Genomic DNA, 9,721 nt, shown 5'->3' on the forward strand with positions numbered 1-9,721 from the left:
GCAACCTCCATCTCCTGGGTTCAAGCGATTCTCCTGCCTCAGACTCCTGAATAGTGGGATTACAGACACGCACCACCACTGTCCGGCCAATTTTTGTATTTTTAGTAGAGATGGGGTTTCACCATGTTGGCCAGGCTGGTCTTGAACTCCTGAACTCAGAAGATCCGTCCGCTTCCGCCTCCCAAAGTGTTGGGATTACAGGCATGAGCCACCAAGCCCAGCCCAGAATCAGGTACTCTTGCCTCCCTTATACACCGGAGGAAATCATGGCACAGAGGGGAAATGTAGTGTGGGCAATGCGCACTTCCTGGGGGCTGGGGGTTCCTCTCTGAGGCTCCCCCTCGCATCGTGTCCGCAGATCCAGGGGCACAGGGCTCTCCCCATCCTCCCCCGACCCTGCCTCAGTGCTCAGCTGGGAACTACCCTGGGGTTAGGAACCGAGAGGAGTAGCAGGCTTCTCCCACTAGGTGGCAGCAGCGTCCGCGCCTGAGTCCCCGCTCCCACCCTAGGGAAGGCGCTGCCGGGCGGACTCCCGGGCCTCCTCTCGCATCTTCCACAGGTTGCATCTGAGGCTGCAGGAAAACGGATGGCTGGGAATGGCCGTCGGGGGTTGGTCAGAGGAAGTCCCTAGGCCCTTTCCGAGGCACATCTCTTGGCCATTCACGCATCCTTCGCAGACTCCGCTCTCTGCACCTCCGTTTCCTCTTCTGTGGCCGGCGGCTCCCCTGTGGCCACCCCATCGCCCGTCTCTGCCACCTCCCAACAGCCATTTCCACTCCTGCGGTCCCACACCAGCTAAGGAGAGCTCCCTTCTGATTGGCAGGTGGGCCTGTCTGTCACGGGCATGTTCCATCCCGCCCAAGCCCAAGGACACTCCAGGGTCTCCTTAGTTTCACGACGAAGATGCGTGCTCATCGGACTCTGCAGACCCAGTGTCGCGACTTCGCCCAAAGCCAGGCGTGTATCTGTGCGCGTGTGAGGTGCTCTGCAGCAACTCTATGCAGAGAACAGGAGGGCTAGGACTCGGGGTACTTGCCATGAACCGCTTCGAGTTCCTAAACAAGTAAAAAGCCCAGAGAGACAAAAAAAAAAAAAAAGGCGGGGGGCGGCGGGGCAGGGGTGGGGAAGGAGGGAAACCAATATCTATGGGACTGGCTCACGTGGGCTGCTTCCCCTGTGCTGCGCTGATGGCTTCCTTTTTTTTTTTTTTTTTTTTCTTTGAGACAAGATATTGCTCTGTCTGTCACCCAGGCTGGAGTGCAGCCTCGACCTCCTGGGCTCAAGCGATCCTCTCACCTCAGCCTCCCAAGTAGCTGGCACGACGGGCGTGCACCACCACACCTGCTTATTTTTTGTTTTGTTTTGTTTTTTTGAGATGGAGTTTCGCTCTGTCGGCCATCCTGGAGTGCAGTGGCGTGATCTTGGCTCACTGCAACTTCCGCCTTCTTAGTTCAAGCGATTCTCCTGCCTCAGTCTCCCGAGTAGCTGGGATTAAAAGCACGTGCCACCATACCTGGCTAATTTTTGTAGTTTTTTTAGTAGAGACGGGGTTTCATCATGTTGGCCAGTCTGGTCTCAAACTCCTGACCTCAAGTGATCTGCCCTCCCTGGTCTCCTAGAGTGCTGGGATTACAGGCATGAGCGACTGTGCCCAGCCTACTTATTTTTTTCTTTGTAGAGACGGGGTCTTGCTATGTTGCCCAGGCTGGTCTCAAACTTCCGGGCATAAGTGATCCTCCCACTCTGGCCTCCCAAAATGCTGGGATGACAGTTGTGAGCCGCCACTCAGGTCACTTATAAGAAAGAGGAAGGGATTTATCCAAAGCCACAGGGCATGTGAGAGGCAGCAGAAGGGACTCAGTAATGTGGTTTTTGGGTCAGGCGCGGTGCTCACGCCTATGATCCCAGCACTTTGGGAGGCCGAGATGGGGTGGATCACTTGAGGCCAGGAGTTCGAGACCAGCCTGCCCAACATGATGAAATCCCGACTCTACTAACAATCCAAAAAAAGGCTGGGCGTGGTGGCTCACACCTATAATCCCAGCACTTTGGGAGGCCAAGGCGGGTGGATCACCTGAGGTCAGGAGTTCAAGACCAGAGTGACAAATATGGTGAAACCCCATCTCTACTAAAAATACAAAAATTAGCCAGGCATGGTAGCATGCGCCTGTAGTCCCAGTTACTCGGGAGGCTGAGACAGGAGAACTGCTTGAACCCAAGAGAGAGAGGTTGCAGTGAGCCTAAATTGCACCACTGCACTCCAGCCTGGGTGATAGAGTGAAACTTCGTCTCAAAAAAAAAAAAAAAAAAAAATTAGCCAGGCGTGGTGATGCGCGCCTATAGTCCCAGCTAATCAGGAATCTGAGGCAGGAGAATCACTTGAGCCCAGTAGGTGGAGGTTGCAGTGAGCCGAGATCATGCCACTGCACTCCAGCCTGGGTGACACTCGAGACTCTATCTCAATAAATAAATAAATAAATAAATAAATAAATAAATAAATAACCTGGTTCCTGATGCTGGGCCAGGGCTTGTGCCCCAGGCCCACACGCAACTGCTCCTTGAGGTTAGCTGGGAGAAGGGACACAGAGCCTATGGCCTTTGGGGTTGACTTTTTTTTTGTTTTCTTAAATGCTTCAAAAACATACAGCTACTTTCTCTACCAGAAAAGGCCGTTTCAACCCAAACAATGCATTATCCATTCATCCATTTATCCATCCATGACATAAATGTGCTGAGCTCCTGCTATGCACTGGCCGGACTCCATTTATGGCTCAGAAATCACCAGGGTATGGTCCTTGCCCTCAAGAGTGACAAGGGAGAGAACTCATAGATGCGCATCATTCTAGAGTAGACGGGCAACTCTGGGTCATCTACACCTGCTGTCTCCACTCCCTCACCTTTAATGGACTCTTCGATCTCTTATTTTTTTGAGATGGAGTCTCATTCAGTCACCCAGGCTGGAGTGCAGTGGCGTGATCTCGGCTCACCGCAACCTCTGTCTCCCGGTTCAAATGATTCTCCCACTTTGGCTTCCTGAGTAGCTGGGATTATAGGCACCCACCACCACGCCCAGCTAATTTTTGTATTTTTGGTAGAGACGGGGTTTTGCCACGTTGGCCAAGCTGGTTTCAAACTCCTGACCTCAGGTGATCTGCCTGCCTCTGCCTCCCAAAGTGCTGGGATTACAGGCATGAGCCACTGCGCCCGGCCAATTCTTCGACCTCTTCTAATCTGGCTTTGTCCCCACCAATCCACTGAAGCCGCTTTGATCAAGTCCATGAAAGAGCTCATAATCTGTCAAATCAAATGGTTCTCTCTCTTTCCATTCTCTCTGCTTCCCAGCAGGTGCACCTGTCCCTGACTCAGATCCCCAGAGCAACACTCACCAATTCTCAGGACTCCTTCTCCAGCCAACTCAGCCTGGGGCCTTGTCTTGCTATCTATATTCTCTGCTTAGGTGATCTCATCCATACTCGTGGCTTTAAATACCATCTATATGCCAGTGACTCACAAATGTATATTTCCAGCCCAGACCTCTCCTCGGAGCTCCAGACTCTGAGATGTCTGTTTGTGATGTCCAAATACATCTCCAAGGCAATGGATCATAAATGGAGTCTTACTCCAGACCTGCTCTGCTCCCATCTTTTCATCTCAGTGGATGGTCCCATCATTCCTCTAGATGGTCTGCTCAACACAGAAACCTAGGAATCATCCTGAATCCTTATCTCTCACCTAATGAACCCCAAATTGAGACCTGTTAGGCCAGGTTTGGGGGCTCATGCCTGTAATCCCAGCAATTTGGGAAGCCAAGGTGGGAGGATCACTGGAGGCCAGGAGTTCAAGGTTCAAGTGAGCCATAATTGTGCTGCTACACTCCAACCTTGGTGACAGAGAATCACATCTGTAAAAAAATAAGAATAAAAAGATCTGTTGGTTTAATGTTCTTTTCTTCCCTTCCTTCCCTTCCTTCCTCCCTCCCTCCCTTCTCTCTCTCTCTCTCTCTTTTTCTTTCCTTCCTTTCTCTTTCTTTCTTTTCTTTCTTTCTCTTTCTTTCTTTCTTTCTTTCTTTCTTTCTTTCTTTCTTTCTTTCTTTCTTTCTTTCTTTCTTTCTTTCTTTCTTTCTCTTCCTTTCTTTCTTCCTTCCTTCCTTCCTTCCTTCCTTCCTTCCTTCCTTCCTTCCTTCAGCATTTCACTCTGTTGCCTAGGCTGGAGTGCAGTGATGCAGTCATAGCTCAGTGCAGCATCGACCTCCCAGGCTCAAGCGATCCTCTCGCCTCAGCCTCCTAAGTAGCTGGGACTGCATGATCAAGTCACCATGCCCAACTAATTTGTTTTTGGTTTTTTTTGGTAGAAATAGGATTTCACTATGTTGCCCAGGCTGGTCTTGAACTCCGGGGCTCAAGGGATCCTCCTGCCTTGGCCTCCCAAAGTGCTGGGATTATAGCACCCAGCCTCAATTTTATTTTCTTTTGTTTTCTTTTTTTTTTTTTTCTTCCGAGATGGAGTTTCACTCTGTTGCCCAGGCTGGAGTGCAGTGGCGTGATCTCAGCTCATTGCAACCTCTGCCTCCTAGGTTCAAGTGATTCTTGTGCCTCAGCCTCCTGAGTAGCTGGAATTACAGATGCGTGCGACCAAGCCCACCTAATTATTTTTGTATTTTTAGTAGAGATGGGGTTTCGCCATGTTGGCCAGGCTGGTCTCGAACTCCTGGCCTCAAGCAATTCTCCCACCTCGGCCTCCTGAGGTGTTGGGATTACAGGCGTGAGCCACTGTGCCAGCAATAGGTAGTTTTTCGACCCTTCCCCTCCTTCCCCTTATTAAGAATCCCCAGTGTCTATTATTCTCATCTTTATGTCCATAGGTACCCAATGTTTAGCTCCCACTTGCGAGAACATGTGGTATTTGATTTTCTGTTTCTGCGTTAATTCAGTTAGGATAATGGCCTCCAGCTGCATCCATGTTGCTGCAAGGGATATAATTTCATCGTTTTTATGACTGCATACTATTCCATGGCATATATGTATCACATTTTCTTTATCCAGTCCACTGTTGGTGGGCACCTAGGTTGATTCTGTGTCTTTGCTATTGTGAATAGTGGTGCAATAAACACACAGTGCAGGCGTCTTCTTGGCAGAATGATTTTTTTCTTTCTTTTTCTCTCTTTTTCTTTTTCTTTTTTTTTGAGGCAGGGTCTCATTCTGTCACTCAGGCTGGAGTATAGTGGCCTGATCTCTGCTCACTGAAGCCTCAAACTCCTGGGCTCAAGCAATCATCCTGCCTCAGCCTCCCGAGTAGCTGAGACTACAGGTGCGTGCGACCACTCCTGGTTAATTTTTTTTTTTTTAGACAGGGTTTCTTCATGTTGACCAGGCTGGTAGAATGATTTCTTTCCTGAATGTGCCATGCTCTGGACTGCCTCCCAGCCTTGACACACACCTCTGCCTGGAATACATTTGCCCCCATGCTTGACCTGGCTAACTCCTCCTCATCTTTCAGGTTTCAGCTGAGACAGCTCCTCTTCTGGGAAGTGAGGTGTTAATCTTTGTTTCCTCCTGCCTCATAGGACCCTGAGTTCCCATGGCTTTCTGACCATCCCCTGTCCCCATGTCAGTTTCCCTGGATGAGGATTGTCTGTATATTTGTCTATCTTCTCTATGAGGCTGTGAAGTCACAGCTCATTGACCTTGGTCCTGGTTGTATCCCACAATCTATAGTCGATATTCAGTCAATATTTACTGAATGACTGGGTGACTGGTACAAAAGCCTCCCCACTCTGGACAAAGCAGGGCTCAACACTGTCCATCATTTTCCTCTGAAATTGGCTTGAACTCCAGCCTCAGCCTCACCTGCCTTCAGCAAGTTTTTCTGGAGGCAGGCAGGGCTGGGGTTGAGCAAGCACCGTGGGAAGAGAGCACAGGAGACAGGACTCAGCAGGCTCCTTGGCCAGAGTGTCCCCCTCCCTTCACTGCAGGCCGCCTGTGCCCAGGTCATGGACACCCTCTTGCTAAACTCACTGACTGTCACACTGCACAGCGTCTCCCTTAGTCCTGCCTCCTTTCTTATCCTGGAGAGACATGAAGGAAACCTAATGGTTGCCTTTACTTTAGAAATATTGGCCGGGTGCAGTGGCTCACGCCTGTAATCCCAGCACTTTGGGAGGCTGAGGCGGGCAGATCACTTGAGGTCAGGAGTTCGAGACCAGCCTGGCCAACATGGTAAAACCCTGTCTCCACTAAAAATACAAAAATTAGCCAGGCATGGTGGTGTGCACCTGTAATCCCCGCTACTTGGGAGGCTGAGGCTTAAACCTGGGAGGTGGAAGTTGCAGTGAGCCAAGATCATGCCACTGCATTCCAGCCTGGGCAACAGAGCGAGACTCTGTCAAAAAAAAAAAAAAAAAGAAAGAAATATATTATTTTGCTGGGCACGGTCTATGGCTCACACCTGTAATCCCAGCACTTTGGGAGGCCAAGGTAGGAGGATGGCTTGAGGCCAGAAGTTTGAAACCAGCCTGGGCACCATAGTGAGACCCATCTCTACAAAAAAATTAAAAAATAAAGACAGATTAGCCAGGCGTGGTGGTGCATACCTATAGTCCCAGCTACTTGGGAGGCTAAAGTGGGAGGATCACCTGAGCTGAAGTGTTCAAGCTGTTGGGAGCTATGATCTTGCCACTGCACTCCAGCCTGGGCAACAGAGTGAGACCCTGTCTCAAAAAAAAAAAAAAAAAAAAAAAAAAAAGAAAAAGAAAGAAAGAAAAGAAAAGACCAAAATTTGGCCAGGCGCAGTGGCTCATGCCTATAATCCCAGCAATTTGGGAGGCCGAGGCAAGCGGATCAGCTGAGGTCAGGAGTTCGAGACCAACCTGGCCAACATGGTGAAACCCCGTCTCTACAAAAATACAAAAAAACTAGCCGGGCATGATGGTGGGTGCCTGTAATCCCAGCTACTCAGGAGGCTGACGCGGGAGAATCACTTGAACCCGAGAGGCGGAGGTTGCGGTGAGCCTCAATCGAGCAATTGCACTCCAGCCTGGGCGACAGAGCGAGATTCCGTTTCAAAACAAACAAACAAACAAACAAACAAAAAAAGACTAAAATTTATTATTTTAATGTATTCTTTGGAACAGGTAACCTATGCATGTGGCACAAAATTCCAAAGATGCAAAAGGATGTACGTTGAAAAGTCTTTCCTCTTCCTGCCCTGTCTCCCCAGAGGTCACCATAGTTATATTTTCTTTTGTGTATTTATTATTACTTTTTATTATTTTTATTTTTTCACTCTCTCAGCTTGTCAAGAGACACAGTTACCATTTTCTTGTGCAGGCCTCCAGAAACAATATATGAACAACTAAGCAAATACGGCTAAACTCTTTCCCTCTCAAACGGCAGTATTCCAACCATGCTCTGCACTTGCTTTTCTTTTTTGATTTCTTTTTTCTCTTTTCTTCCGAGATGGAGTCTTGCTCTGTCGCCCAGGCTGGAGTGCAGTGGCATGATCTTGGCTCACTGCAAGCTCCGCCTCCCGGGTTCACGCCATTCTCCTGCCTCAGCCTCCCGAGTAGCTGGGAACAGGTGCCTGCTGCCATGCCCAGCTACTTTTTTGTATTTTTAGTAGAGACGGGGTTTCACCGTGTTAACCAGGATGGTCTTGATCTCCTGACCTCGTGATCCACCAGCTTCGGCCTCCCAAAGTGCTAGGATTACAGGTGTGAGCCACCACGCCCAGCCTGCACTTTGCTTTTCTAAGTTAAAATGAAACTGTGAAATGATTCTAGGGCCAGGCACAGAGGCTCACACCTGTAATCCCAGGACTTTGGGAGGCCGAGGCGGGAGGATTGCTTGAGTCCAGGAATTTGAGACCAGCTTGGGCAAAGTAGTGAGACCTTGGAGACCTTGTATGTTTAAAAAAAAAGATGATTCTAAACAAGAGCCAAACAGCCTCTTGTGGCTGCACACTATTTCACTGTATGGAATTACATCATGACTGATTTAACTGATCCTCTACTTCTGGGTATCTCAGTTGTTTCCAATCTTCTGGAACATGTTACATTTAAGAATCTTGAACTTCGTGGCAGGGCGCGGTGGCTCACGGCTGTAATCCCAGGACTTTGGGAGGCTGAAGCAGACGGATCATGAGGTCAGGAGTTCAAGACAAGTGTGGCTAAGATGGTGAAATGCTGTGTCTACTAAAAATACAAAAATTTAGCCAGGTATGGTGGCGCGCGCCCCTGTAATCCCAGCTACTTGGGAAGCTGAGGTAGGAGAATTGCTTGAACCCGGGAGGTGGAGGTTGCGGTGAGCCAAGATTGCGCCTTTGCACTCCAGCCTGGGCAACAAGGGCAAAACTCTGTCTCAAAAAAAAAAAAAAAAAGAATTTGAACTTCTATTATTTGGCTCATGGGTCAGCATATCTATAAGATAAAATTCTAAAAGTGGAATTTCTGGGTCTAAGGATATGTGTGTGTGTGTATATATATATATATATATATATATACACACTTTTTTTTTTTTTTTTTTTTTTGAGACAGGGTCTCACTGTTACCCAGGCTGGAGTGCAGTGGAGTGATTGTATCTTACTACAGACTTGACCTCCTGGGCTCAAGAGATCCTCCCACCATCACGAGGTCAGGAGGAGATCAAGACCATCCTGGCTAACAAGGTGAAACTGCATCTCTACTAAAAATACAAAAAAATTAGCTGGGCATGGTGGTGGGCACCTGTAGTCTCAGCTACTTGGGAGGCTGAGGCAGGAGAATGGTGTGAACCCAGGAGGTGGAGCTTGCAGTGAGCCGAGATCATGCCACTGCACTCCAGCCTGGGCAACAGAGCAAGACTCCATCTCAAAAAAAAAAAAAAAAAAAAGAGAGAGATCCTCCCACCTCAGCCTCTTCAGTAGCTGGGACCACAGGCACACACCACTATGCCTGGCTTTTTTTTTTTTTTTTTTTTTTTAGAGACAGGGGCCTCACCATGTTGCCCAGGCTGGTCTTGAACTTCTGAGCTCAAGGGATCAGCCCACCTCAGCCTCCCAAAGTGCTGGGATTACAGGTGTGAGCCACCACCACCGGCCCAGACACTTTGATTTTGCCCATTTTATGGGTAATAAGTGATTTCTCAGGGTTTTTTGTTTGTTTTGAGACTGAGTTTTGCTCTTATAGCCCAGGTTGGAGTACAGTGGTATGATCTCAGCTCACTGGAACCTCCACCTCCCGGGTTCAAGTGATCTTCCTGCCTCAGTCTCCCAAGGCACATGCCACCAAGCTCGGCTAATTTTTTGTATTTTTAGCAGAGATGGGGTTTCACCATGTTGGCCAGGCTGGTCTCAAACTCCTGACCTCAGGTGATCCACCCGCCTCGGCCTCCCAAAGCGTTGGGATTATAGGTGTGTGCCTCACCCCCTCAGTGTTGTTGACTTTACATTTCTCTTACTTTTTATTTTATTATTATTTTTTTATTTTTAAGAGACTGTGTCTCACCGTGTTGCCCAGTCTGGCTTCACTCAAGCGATCCTCTGGCGGCAGTCCCTGGAGTAGCTGGGATTACAGGCATCTGCCACCAGGCTGGACTCCATTTCTCTGACTTAAAAAAAAAAAAAATTGCAGTGAAATACACACATCATGTACCATCTTTACCATTTTTAAGGGTAAGATTAGGTGGTGTTCGGTATGTTCACTTTGTCGTGCAACCATATTTCTCTTTTAAATAACAGCACTTAGAGA

This window comes from Macaca fascicularis, chromosome 20, assembly GCF_037993035.2.
Source record: "Macaca fascicularis isolate 582-1 chromosome 20, T2T-MFA8v1.1".
Taxonomy (NCBI): Eukaryota; Metazoa; Chordata; class Mammalia; order Primates; family Cercopithecidae; genus Macaca; species Macaca fascicularis.